The sequence below is a fragment of the Argiope bruennichi genome, chromosome 8 (genome assembly GCF_947563725.1).
Source record: "Argiope bruennichi chromosome 8, qqArgBrue1.1, whole genome shotgun sequence".
NCBI classification, from domain to species: domain Eukaryota; kingdom Metazoa; phylum Arthropoda; class Arachnida; order Araneae; family Araneidae; genus Argiope; species Argiope bruennichi.
Genome location: NC_079158.1, coordinates 85599060 through 85613928, shown reverse-complemented (window position 1 = coordinate 85613928; position 14869 = coordinate 85599060). Strand labels below are relative to the sequence as shown.

The 14869-nt window shown below is 24.6% G+C and overlaps 1 protein-coding gene across 1 annotated transcript in view; it reads right to left on the bottom strand.

Moving 5' to 3' along the window:
• LOC129981637 (cell adhesion molecule Dscam2-like) overlaps positions 1 to 14869 on the bottom strand; it is a 506908-nt gene that overhangs the window by 14873 nt on the left and 477166 nt on the right. The gene's annotated exons all lie outside the window — the stretch shown is intronic.

The following is a 14869-nucleotide window of genomic DNA, read 5'->3' as shown; positions in this document are numbered from 1 at the left end:
TACGGCGAGAAAATTGTTTCATACAGCGCCCCTAAAAGTCTCAAAAGTTAAACGAAAAATATTAAAACTATATACAGAGTAATTATTAAAAAAAATTCTGAAATATTCATTCAGAAAATATTTTTATTAATTTGTTTCATACTTTTTAGTTTCGCTTCAATTTTTTTTCTTCTTCAAAAAATATTAACTTCACATATTTCTTATTTAAATGACTTTTTATAAGATTTTTCAATTGCAATTTTTTTAATAAAATGTGGCACTAGAAAGTAATGTAAGTATTGCAGAAATATAAAGGAATTGTAATTAATATTGTTATTTAATTGAAAAAAATATTTTCAAAATACTGTGTTTTTTCGACTCGTCTATTTGTGATAGTATATTAAAATAAGCTATTAATTAATGAAATATTAGAATATGCTAATTATACGAAATAATTACTTGTTAATGGGTATTTCCAATAATAATGATAAAAACTTAATTGTAAATTTGCATTTCTTTATATTTGCCATAATGCTGACTGAAAAGATGCATCTTCTTCTTTATTATTTAAAACTAATAATTGTTTGTTTGTTTCTTATGGCACTTGCCACTGACAAGCCCGCTGTTACGAAGACAGCGATTTAAGCCTGAGGGGGACGTCTCTTATTTTTTATAGCAGCGCCAACTAGGGCCAAGAGTACGACTTTGCCACTCACGCATCATTCATTCGCTTGCACAACCCCTTTTTACAGGAGGGCACATTCACACATCTCAAAGATAGAACAACAGAAGAACAACCATGCCCAAACCGGGACTCGAACCCGGGGAAGACGCGCTACCCCTATGCCAGGACGCCGGCAAAACTAATAATCATTATTCCATATCGAATTTAATGTCGATCAGCTTTCAACATGCAATGGTGTTCAAACTTGTAAATGTTACTGAACAGAGTAAAATTTTCAATATCTTCGGTAAATAAAGGTGTCAAACTGAATAAAAAATAAAAAAATATATATATTTGATTCAAATATGCTTTCAGCTGTTTTTGTCTTGTGTGTTTTATTATATAATTAGTGCAGTAGGAGTAGTAGATAGTCGATGGTAGTCTTTTATTTGCCTTTAAAAACCAGATAAATTCTTGCAAAAGGTATTTCCTGTTGCAATGTGCCTGATTTACTCCAAAACGCTTGAGTTTAAACAACTCGAGCTAGTAATTAGTTTCCCTTCTTAGTCTTAGAACAAAATGTTAGGGCAAAGTATCACAAACTTCTTCGAATTTAAAGACAAATAATGATTAAAAGATAATATTCAGATTACTTAAATAAATAATTTAGAATTTAGAATTCAATGTTAGTATAAGTTTATTCACCTGTTCTGCCTTATATAATAATAAATAAGGAAGAACAGGTAAGAGTATCTGACATTGAAATAAACACCGTTATCTATTTATTTAATAAAATTTTTTCCAAATAAAAATTATTATTATTATTATTTGAATTAAATATTAATATAATGCCTATTTATGAAAGCATTAAAATATAAGAATAGCATTCGATAAGAACTAAAATGCTTGATTTTATGGCGTTTTCCACATATTTACGAATATACATTATTATGAAATTTTAAACATATGTTTTAAAGCTTAAAATTAATATTAAACAAGGACTAAAACAGCTTAATCCTTTTTTGGCAGCAACAAAAGCGTCTGATGAACATTTAATTAAAAAATATGAAATTCAAAAAGAATTAAGAATGTAAAAATGCGTCATTATTTTCTTTAGATGTTTAGTAATCAAGTCAAGTTTCTCATTATGTGATCACTTTGTTAGGAAAACTTTATTCAAATAAACATCAATTTTGTATGAATACAAAAAAATTCTAATTTAAATTAACTGATCTTATCTTAATAACTTTACCTGAGTAATAATTTTTATTAACTTTTATTTAACTGAGTAATAATTTTTATTAAATTTTATTTAACTGAGTAATAATTTTTATTAACTTTTATTTAACTGAGTAATAATTCAGCTAATTACTATTAGATGTATCATTTTCATCTATTTAAAATACATAGAAATAACATCAGGATTTTACATCTATTTATAATACTACACATTTGAAAATAGAAATACTGATATATTAATACAACATGCCGTGCAGATTCTAAATATAGTATATTATAATAAAGCTATATCTCGTTTTTAAATAAATTGAGTTTTATATATATTTAAAACAAACATGCACTTCATTTGAAAAGCTCTATGCTTCATTTTAGCATTTTTAAATCTCTCTTGCAAGAAAATTCGCCTCCTGAAACTCTATTTCTGTAAGCACGTGTCAGTTTCATATCTCCATCAGATATAAAGATGGTATCCATTTTAAAAATAGCCTCAATTTCAGTACATTTTAGAGCGGAATCGTTTCGCAATCATTTTGAAGACTGTAGTTTCGAAGAAATACGTCATAGATTACTTCCAGTGAGATAAAAAATCGTTTGATGTATATTTCTTTGCCATATTACGCTGAAAGAAGTTGTATGCATGTGCGTGAGTAATTCTATTTGGATTTAGGAATTTCTGCTGACATATTTTATGTCATGCTAATGCTAATATCTCTTATGCAAATTTATATAAGAAAAAAAAGTATAAACAAGTTTTTTATAAGATTTGATAATATAACTCATCATTTTTATCTAGTGCTGAGAATTTAAAAGAAAAATTCTCCACGCTTATATTTTCTATATTACAATGAGAAAATATGTTATGATGAAATTAGAAAAAAAAAGCTTTACATATTTCTCATAAAGTATTTTGTTCTCATTTTACTGAAAGAATTTTAATATATGATGAAATAAAGGTTTCATATACTTTATTATAAGTAATTGGTTATAAAAATAACCAGGCGAAGATAGTAATTATAAATGATAGTAATAAACATATGCCTGCAGGTAATTAAATTAAAAGCAGACGGTGGTACAAAGAAATTTAATAGTTAGGTAGCAAAAATAGAAGTAAATTTTATGAAACGAATAACAAAGAATATTATATTACAAAGTTAATACAGAAAATGGTGTTTCAGAATTGATTAAAAAGTAATAAGGATCCAAAGGTAATTATCATTATATATTATGGCACTAAATATAATTAAAAGGAAGTTGCGAAACATTAAAGAATATAATATCGCAAGATGTGTTAGAAAATGTAAATAATGTAAAGAATAATTCAATTAACAATACTTCAATCTAAGTCTTTTTAAAAAGATTAATAACCTCAATAATAATGAATAAATTTTGTATATATAACTGAAAATTTCGAAATAAATTTAAGTAAGAAGATAAATTAAGATAATTAAGTTTTTATTCTTTTATAAAAAATATATATATTTTATTTCGAAGATATTTTATTTGCCAAGATATTAATTTACAATTTCATCTTATTTACTATGGAGCTAGATTCGTAAATACAATATATGTGCTAATCTGTTATATATTAAAACTGCATATTTGTATGTAATAAATTATTTACTAATGAATCTCTCAAACTCTATTATAATTTTAAAAAATTTTACTGTCTCAGCTTTATTTTCTATACGGATTACAATCGAATATTCACGCTTGCATAAGTTTCCTATTTTTAATTTATAAAAAAATCGAATTTTCTTTTTTATTTCTTTCTCTAATTTGATGTTTTACTCAGAACGTGGCTCTAAATATTTCAACAAAGGTCTTAAAATGGAGGTATCTATTTATTTTGATACAATGCTTATTCTACCATCATTTATCATCGACTTTAAAATTGTATGAAAATTTCTGTAAGATTAAATTATTGTTTTAGAAGGACTACCAAAATTTTTATAGACATCTTCACATTCAAACTAATCTTAAATATCATACACTTTCTTATACTGTACTCTGTTCACAAATGAAAACTTCAAAATCAAACAAAAATTGAAATATTTCATTTAAGAAAAGTATTCGAACAGTGATTTGAGAATTACTCGAGAAATTCTACAGTGCAAATTATACATTCCTATTAAAATAGCGAATAAAACTTTGAAATCAAATTCTTTATATTAAATTTCAATTATTGCATAAATTGAGTCTTCAATTTGCAATAAAATTAATAATAATAATAATTTTTTCTTTACATTTAAATCAGGCTTAATCTAAACGCTTCTTTATACTTATTAATGTCGATAAATTGAGAAAAATGAAACATTTTGAAGCATACCAAATCAAATGTTTAAAAAAAACCCGGGGACAGGGGAAAAAAATAATTGATAAGAGACTGCTTTGCAGAAAATGATTTGTATCAATTTTAAATCAAATATATTAAAATCAAAAATATTTTTAAATTCATAAATAATGAAACTTTTTCAAAGAAAATTGAATAGGCATTAAGGACAGACATAAAAGTATGTTCAATTATATAACTATCAGAAAACAAGTTACATAATCGAATCACATTCTAATAAACCAAACTATTCGCGCTGAGAAATAAATATAGATATTTATTTTAAAATATTAAATCAATAAAATTAGTAACTGCTTAAATATATTAAAAAACCTATAATGATAAATTTAAAAGTATCATAATATTTGATAATAAACAAAATAGCAAATAAACCATGAATAATTATACATAATATAATACCAGAAAAACGAATGTAATTCGCTTGTAAACGGTTTTGCTTTCCATATTTGCAAAGACGGAATTTTTTAATCAATTTATTAATCACTTCCTCAAATGCCAAGGCTTTTAAGCCATGAGCACTTGTTTCGATTGCAGTAGCAATTTTAATAATTCCTTATTGGTATAATCATTTCATCTATTTAAATAAAAATGAATTGTCTACATACTGAAAAGTTAAAGAAGTGAAAACATTTGAACTAAATTTTTCTAATTTCTGCCTAGTATTGAAAGGTTCTTTACAATTCATGCAGCCGTTATTAATGATTTATTAAATATTACATTTCCCTTGCGAAAGTGTTATTTAGCAAAAAGAATTTGAAGTAGCAAAAATAAGGAAAATAAAATAAATATATTGATACTGAAAAAAATACTTTTAAATTGATTTATTTTTTTTGAAATTTCTAATGATTTGAAAATATATATAATGTATGACTATTCATATTCAATATTAGATGGGAAATTTTATTAACTTTTTTGAAATTTCCACCTGTATATTTCTTGATGTAAACACAATTAAATTTGCCAGTCACAACGCTTAATAATTTTTTTATAGTTGTTTAAAATTAGTAATTATTCTTTAAGATAAATTTCTGCAGTTTTCAATTTCTAGAAATGATTTATAATTTTTGAAACGTTAAAAGATATTGAAATTCTTTTAATAATTTTGCGTATTTTTATTAAAAATCAAATTGTAGATTTCATCAAAATGTAATCAATTTAAACTAACATAAATACCATAAAATTTAAATCCTTTCTTGATGCATTAGAATATTGTATATGACAGAACAGTTATTTTGATAAGCATAATAAGGATTTTAATTAAAGTTCTCTGGCAATTAATTCATTGAAAATATTTTCATTGTTTTATTCTCAATATTACCGATTGAACAGCAAGTCGTTGTTTCTATTATTCATTCTCATGGCGCCATCTAGTAGTAAAGTTAGGAAACATTCATGCTTTTATTGTGATAAGTGTTTCATAATGTGTATAAATCATCGAAATAAAAATTTGAAAGCAGTCAATAACTAGAATAAGGCAGTTGCGTTTTTTTACCGCTATAAAAATATGCTACTTAAATCTTTTTTTTTAAATATTTGTTTCTCTTTATGTTTCTTAAGATGCATTATTAAAGATATTCTAAGACAGTATAGACGGTGTTTGATTTCATTGTCTGTTAAAAATAAAAATAAATTATAAAAAATAACTGTTAATTAATAATATAAATAATAATTAATAATCATTATTTCCTTTGTCTCAAGTTTCAGCATGTATTATTAAAAATATTAAAGATTATCAGAACATCAGTTTATTCAGTTTTCATAAACAATTTAATTTTAATTAAACATTTTGAAAGAGTGCTGTGGGTGAAATAAATAATTTTTGCCATACCGCAGCAAAATAAAGAATTTGTGAAAAAAGTAATGACGGAATAAATTAATAAAATTTATTGATGTATTTAATTTCGGAATATTGCAAAATTTAATTGCTCTAAGAATTTTAATGTTTTTTTTTTTTTTTTTTTTTGCTCTTTTCGAATGAATTTCTCGTGTTTAAAATTTCTATTATATGCTGTTCTCTGAAAATATTTCTGTTACTCATGTCATGATAAACATGATATTTTCAAACAGAACAAGAAAGTATATCTTCCTTTAAGGTGTGATTAGTTTTGCCATTTCTAGTAAGATATTAAATTATTGCAGTGGCTCTAAATGTGCTTTGAGCTCCTTGAAATATTTTCACTTTTTTTTTCTTATCTCTCTTAGCTGAATCATGGGAAAAAAAGCTGGCTAAAAGTAGTCTTTTTTTCATTTTATTACTATTTCAGTTCTCATTAACTGTTTTCTGCGTCTTTGAAATATGACAATTTGCTGAAATCACAGATATCCGACTCTTCAAATAATTTATTCATTTAATGACAATTTATTACTGAAAATATTCATTTTATTACTATTTCAGTTCTCATTAACTGTTTTCAGCGTCTTTGAAATATGACAATTTGCTGAAATCACAGATATCCGACTCTTCAAATAATTTATTCATTTAATGACAATTTATTACTGAAAATATACTTTTGATCTCAACTAAATGTTTCTAGATCAACATTTGAAGTAAGCTCTGTAAACTTTAAGCTATCCAATCCATCAAACTGCCAAGAAACATGTGGTGAAAAGAAATATCAAAATGCTGCGAAACAAAATTAAAACGTATAATGATGTCTCGACGGCTAAAGTGTTTTTTGAAGATCTTTTGGTGGTTTTTTTTTTATATTCTCTCCATTTTTTTGACAAATTATATTTTAGTTTAAGTGATCAGATTTTCAAAATATAACAAAAAGCAAAGCTGATATTTTTTTATGACTTAAATAATCTTCCGTTAAGCATATGCATCTCAATATTCAATAAAAGGTTGCGCTTGAAAATCATGGGAATTATTCAGAACTAAAAATAGCGTATAGAACTAATTTACGAATTTTTGACAACTTTTCAGAAAATTTGTGATCAAAGGGTCCGAAAAATAAGTGATTGAATTTAATAATTAAATTTTATCTTACTTAAAATGTTCAAAACGTTTATAGTTAATTCTAAACTAAACATATATAGATAAATATTAAAAATTAATGTTAAATAAATATAATTCCGCTACTGTTTATGACTTTTAAGTGACATGACGAATCGGATGATATCAATAAATTTCAAATATTTGCATTTTTCCATAATATGAAACCTTTTTATGGTATACGATGGTAAGAAAAAAAGTATAAATTTTAAATACGAAACAGCTATTTTTGATGGAAATAATGTTGTGTGTGTTTATAAAAAGCAGCAAATCAAAATCATGAATTGAAATTCTTAAGAATTTCGCATCGATAAGGCAGTGGTATTGCACTTTCTGAAAGATTTCTCAAGGTGTATTAAATCCAAATAACACCTTATTATTTTAATTTATGTTGAATGAAAACCATTTATAAATTTACTACAACTGTAAATTTCATAAATGTATATAATCAATTAGAGTAAAAAATTTGTTAGATAAGCATTCCAGATTTTTTTGAGAAAAAAAGTATTTTTTAAACTGTTAATTTTACAAATGAATGATAAATACTCACAGAGAATTATTTTGAAAAATTCTTCTTCACTTATCATCAAACTTTTTTATTCAAACTTTAAAAGAGATTTAATATTTATATTGCTTCTATGAAGAATATGTTAATTTGAAGAAATAGGAAGGAAATTAATTGTATAATATCTAAGTAAACATTGCATTTGATATAATATATATCATTTACAAATATTATTACATTTATTAATTTATGTGATATAATATCTAAGTAATACATTACATTTACATTCATTTTACATTTCGCGATAAAAAGTTGTAGATATTAAACAATTTAAATGTTTTGTTAGAAAAGTTTTTAAAATTTTAAATTCTTATTGCTCATAATATGAACTTTAACTTCTATAAAATGTATGGCATAACATTTTTTTTTCCTATTACGCATTTTCAATCGTTTTGCATACTTTATATTATAAAAATGGCCTATTGTATGCACTATTGCGAAACCTATTAGATGTAAAATACAGATTTCATTCCTTTTTTTTTTTTGTTTTAATATAAATATTTTACTAAAACAACATTTACTATCAGAAGAAAAATAGATTAAACAAACATTATATAGCTGCGAAACATGTCTTCAATTTAGCTGCATTAATTTTCAAACACAATTTTCTTATTTCCAATCAATATTACGTAGTGACGTAGAAATCCAATTAATTTGCAATGCTTTTAAAAAATTATTTTTGTAATCTCGATAATCCATTTAAATTATTAGTCCGGAGTTAAAAATAAAAAAACAAAATCTAATGCTTTCTCAGTCCAAATATTAAAGCTTTTTGCTGTAAAAGCTTCATTTATCAAAATCGAGCCATCTAGAAAACAAATTATCTTCCTGGAATTAAATATGACTTTGTTTTCCATTTGCTATGATTTCTCTGGTTTGCCGGTAATTAGATTTCACGGATTGTCTGCAGAAATTAAAAACTTTTGCATTTGCACAATTTGAAAAGTTTATATCTTTCCCTTCCGGTTATTTTGCAAACTGTTTGTTGGTTTTTACCCACAAAGTCTTCCGCAGCTGTTAAAAGAAAATAATGCGTTTAATTTATCCCCAAAATTTTCTTTCCTTGAGCTGAAAATAAATGAATGACTCCTAATTTTCTAGTGAATTTCCTTAATAACTTTTATTTATCATTATTTGACTTCAGAAAGGTGCCAGTTTTTGCTCATTAACTAAATTACTTTTCTTCATAAAAATGTTTCGCAAAATTAAATGCCTAACTTTTACGACAGCTGTTGTGGCTAATGCGAAGATTTTAAAAAATGTTTTCAAAATCTGAAATAAATCATGATGCCTTGAACCTGCTCCATTAGATTATATTTTGCAATATTCAACACAATCGGCTAATGCTTCTTTATTAAATTTGTTTCTTGGATTCTTAATTCAGACTTCTGCTTTCGAAATTATTTATTTCAAAAAATAGAACCATAAAATAAACCATCTTTAAAGTACGATATTATTTTTTATGCGAAATTAAATAAAGAAATACTTTAATCCGAAAGTATATGTCAAATAATGCAAGCATTTCGAAATATCGGAATACTAGTAGTATCATTATAATTATTGAACTACTTCAGTGTAAAAAAAAAAGAAATCGAATTTAAGAAAAGATAGAAAGATTTGTTATACCTGTATATTTAATTGGCGAATCTAAGTAGATCCAAACATAATTAAATAAAGTCATGTCACATTTAAAAGCGCCAAATTAATAATAAATTTTAAGTATTATATTTGTATCTACAATTTACATTTTTGTTATTTAATGAAAGTGAGAAACACAAAGCTTTGAATATACCTATCAATTCTTAGTACAGATTTTAATGTTAACAAAATTTTATTTATTTATAAATTTAGTTTGCGTGTTTGCTTTCATTGGAGGTCCTTTTAAATTCAATCGGTTTTTGGTGTGATTCACGTCAAAAACGTTGTCATATTTATTACTGAATAATTATTATCTTAAAAAAATGGATGTGAACTCATAGCTACAGGAATGATGTCGAGATAGGATGAACAATTATTTTTCCAAGTGACTATAAAGTTAGGCTTGATTTATTTCAATAAAAATGCAATTATGTGTTTAATAAAAGCTTAAAATATAATTGTGCTAATGAGTGATATGAATTCGTGAAAGCCACAAAGATTTTCTTTTCTTATTTGTATTCTTACTTTCTTGAATTATTTGGATAGGCATGCTATAGATTCATTTTTATTAATAGTAGCTAATACTGAGTCTCATATAATGCTATTCCACGCTTCTAAGATCTCATATTTAGTTATAAAAATCGCCTATCATAGTCTTTTATTGTTGCTACTGTCTCTTTTACTTTTATGAAAATATTCCTTCACAATAATTTAGTTCCCAGAAGGTGAGTAAATGCTCAGCCAGACTCTCTTGAGACTTATTAAATTGCATTGAATATTTAATGTGATATTTATCAGAAAATAATTATTGTTGAAAATGAATTTTAATTTAACTAGATTAACTAAGAATTTTAAGCAATGCTGTTAAATAAGGTCTTTAAATTTTAAATGCATTTAACAATAAGAAAAGGGCATTTTAGACAAGCCTAATGGAACTAAAATACTGTAAATATGATAAAACTTTTTCAAAAGTTGTAACTATTTCTTCTCAATTTAAAAAAAAAAAATGTTTATAATCAATAATACCATACAAGAGAAATTACGCTCGTTAAATGTATTTTAATTATCTAATAACTGAAAATTTTATTGTAAATATCAGTTTACATTTTTGACATTTGAGGACTTTTACAGTGTACGATTTATTCTGCAATCTATATAAAGTCTTTTACTACTATTACTAAAAGAGTATGGGTTCAGTTGATTGAAAGGGCTTTATAATATTGAACAACACTACGATGTCTGTGATTTCTACGGACTTCCTTTACCAACTTAACATTATCTTCTAATTTAAAACAACTCATTTGTTTATGATACTTTGTACAATTTCGAAACTTGAAAAGTATTTTATGGTGGTAGTACGTAATTTCACTAGCATACTATTTTTTATTCGTTTGTTTAACGTTGAGAAAGTTTCAACTAATCTTGATTTTACTTGGTCTTCTGATTTGAAATTAATTTTTAACCGGAAGACCAAACAACGTATCTCTCTTTTAGTTCTGTATTTTTTTTTGTAATGTAGTTTAGCTAATTATCGAAATATTTTATTGTTCAATTCTTTGGAGTATTAAAGTTAGGTTTTCAATTAAATTGATTATGGCATATTTTTTTCTTTGTACCAAGAGCAACTGATTTTATGCAACCATATTTGTTGTCATAATTCTTACATTTAGCCTAACTTTATGTTTTTTTTTTGTTTGTTTCATATACTAATGAAAAGAGGAAGAGAAGTGACTTCCAGACGAAAATGCATTTAGCTCAGTGTTTCATCACTTCATAGCATAAATACCAAATTTGAGTTTTTAAAACAGCTTACTTAGTATACTCTGGATTTAAATTAAATTTCCAAGATGATGTCTGTATCCATAACAATTACAAAACTCACTCAGATTATCTATAATTGTATTGTAAAAAGGACAAAGTAAAATTTGGAGTCCCAATGGTTTATATTAAATTAGAAATTGATTTGGTGATTATTATACACCCATTCTGAATATTACCAAGATAAACAGAAATTATCTCAGCAAATGGACACACTGATTAATTCTCTGTAAGATATATCTTAAGCGGATAAAGTTTTTTTCTCACTGTCTGTCATGAAATCCAAAAATAACATTCATGTAAGCGGGTGGCTCCATAAAGCCACAGGAATTTTGAACCAAATATTAGATTCAATTTCTTCTATTTAGTTCACAGTAGGAGGTGTTTTATACATAATTTATTCAGAATTTCTGGTGACAAAACTTATTTTAATTATCGAAGCGAGCTCAAGATGATGTTTTAATAAAATCAGAAGCTTTTTTTAAATCTTTTACACGGCATAAATTGGACAAGATATATCAGAATAATTAAAATAATTTCTTCGGCTTGCTAGGATTTTTCTATTTTCATTGATATACAAATAAAGAACTTTATGTAGCATCAAATATGGTATCAGGGTACATATTGGTACATAGAAGAAGGAAAAGAAAAAAAAAGAAACATAAACCAACTATTTGAAATTTACACAGTAAATATACTCTAAAATATTTAAAATATTAAAATTTATTTTAACATTATTAATAATAATAATAAAATTATTAATAAATCTAAACATATTGATTAAAATTATTTCTTATTTGAAAATAGCAGACTAAATGCAGTCTAAGTAGTTTAGAAGCTACTTCTTGGCACCAAGGTATGTACTGAGACATGCTATTAAAATATCTGAATCCAAATAATATCTAATAAAATATCTTAAATATCTTTAAAAATATCTGAAATGTTCAAAACTATTCAAATGAAAGCATGGTTTATTTTATAATTACTAAATGTCATAAGATTTGATAATCAGTTTAATATTTTCACCAAAAGAATTAGTTTACAACAGTTCTTAAAAAATATATAATCACTTTTTTTTTCTTGAAAAAAAATTAGTGTAAGTTTTCATAACTCATTTTGAGTTGAGTACACTAGAAAATTAAGGTTTGTTTTCGCAATATTATTATATTATTTATTATTATTATATAATATAATTTATTATTTTAAATTCCAAATGATATCACATAATATTAAATTTATGATCACAATATTTTTATTGAAATGAAAACAGTTTAGATAGAATTCATTCTTCGTAGCATTCACATAGCATTCAAAAGCAATTCTTCCACTTATTAAATGTTTATTTAAATTTTACTGTCAGCAAAATACAAATAAAATGAATACAATTTTTTACCTTCTCATTAAAAAAATACTTTTAAAATTATTTAAAGAAATATGTGATGAAAATGAAAACAAAGAATGATTTTTTATGCAATATATTTGTGTGAATATTCATGAATATTCATAATTATCTAATTTTTTCTCAATTAATTGAAATGATTTTGGAAAATAAAGCAAGTTCTCAAGCATCAAATTTTTCATTGGTGCATTTGAACATAATTTGTAACAATCCAATGGTATGAAAAAAATCGTACTTTTATAGAATTCAGTATTTTTAATTTAAGAAATATTTGCCTGTTGTAAGAAATGATCATAAACTACCATTAATATTTGAATATTCTTTCAAAGATCAGAATATAATTGGTAAACAAATATTTATTAATAGAAGCATTTTGTAACTTTTATTTTGAAAGGTTTAATAATTTAAAGTGACGAATATCTGTTCAATACTTTAAAGTGTTAAAATTTTATATATTTACAACTTGAAAAATGTTATGCCATTATCATTCAAAATAAATTTATACAGATATTTATATATAGTTAAATATCATAGTGAGTAAAACTACGAAATTTTTCACTCTGTCCCTTTTGAATCCATCAACCATAACTATCAGTAACCATTTAAATTCAGAAGATATAGCATCACTTTTACCATTTCTTTTCCTAAATGATGGATGATCTTTTTGAGTAAAAACAATATTTCCAGAAAGAGTGATTTATCTTTCGCTATAACACATACTTGACAGATATTCATAACTTAAAAGAGATTTCTTAAATAAAAGTGAGAAAATAATTAAAAAATTCAAAAACTAGCGAATTATACCATTTACACAGAATGTTATACCATATACAGCGCAAAATAATTGGCTAACAAATTCTTCCGCTACTATACATATATATATTTTAAGCATTAGCAATTTCATTCGCTAAAAATATGGAGTAAAATATCTTTTATAGATATGAAAGTAAATACTTAAGTGATGTAAAAAAATTCGGTATTATTTAAAGACACAGTTTAAATTCAGAAACCGAATACTATTTCATTCAGGGCAGAAATACATCTGTTTGACAATATTTTTCAAATTATTTCTTTTGTTCTTATGCAAAGCTAAATAGATATGTTTGTTGGACAAAATTTTTAAATATACAGATCAATTATTTTTAATTCAATATGTTACTTCTATACTCTCCAATATGTAATAGTGAATAGTATATATTTCTCTTTTTTTTAAAAAAAAAACTATATTGCTTTTTCATTGTGTCTTTCTTGTAATTTAATATGGTTTGTTTTTCATGAATATGACAATCATTTTAGTTAGTGAAAAAAAATTAACAACTATTTTTTTTAAATATAGAGAATATGGAGAATATGGTTTGTTTTAAAATATAGATATGAGCCTCATAAATTTGGAATATGGTTGGAAAGGACATGAGGAGGTACCCTACTTAATGCATATATAAATCTCTCATAGGGCATATCTTAGCAGAGTGTCCTTTGTTGAACGTTACGTCGGCACCACTCCCACTTTATTTGGGAATTTTTGGTACAAACATGTTTTGAATCCTTGATCCTGCTGCATGATATCGGTACATTACGATCGGCATGCTTTGCCAAAAATGTGTTAATTGTTAAACAAAAGATGCATTATTTCTAATCTGACAAATTTACATTGTTATTTAGAACATTTATGATATATAAAAAAAATTTCCCTTTAATATTTATTGTTTTAAGAATACATATTTCTAGATTTGAAATTTTGAACTCGATATTTGCAGAAAAGACTAGGATGATTCCTATTGTAACTGAAAAGATCAAACATAATTTAAAGCAACCTTTGGTTTTCATCGTTAGTAAATAACAAGAGTGATATTTAAGGGTACAGCAATTTTTTTTCCCTTCCAAACAACTATTTTTTAATTTAAGAAAATCTTCAAAATATTTTAAAATTTTTTATGAAGGAAATGCTAAACATTACCTTACAGAAAAGGTATATTGTATTACTATTTCTAAAATAACTCATTTTACAACATGCTTTTTATAAAATACTAAAAGAAATACTAAAGGATTTCTGCTTATAATTCAATTTGTGAAATACTAAAGCAAAATAATAATATAATATAAATATTTATGAAATACTAAATAATAATAAATATAAATATTTATGAAATCCTCAACATGAATATAAGTATTTATAAAATCCTAAAAGGAAAGTCATAATTCTTGTAAGTTAAGCCGAGGTA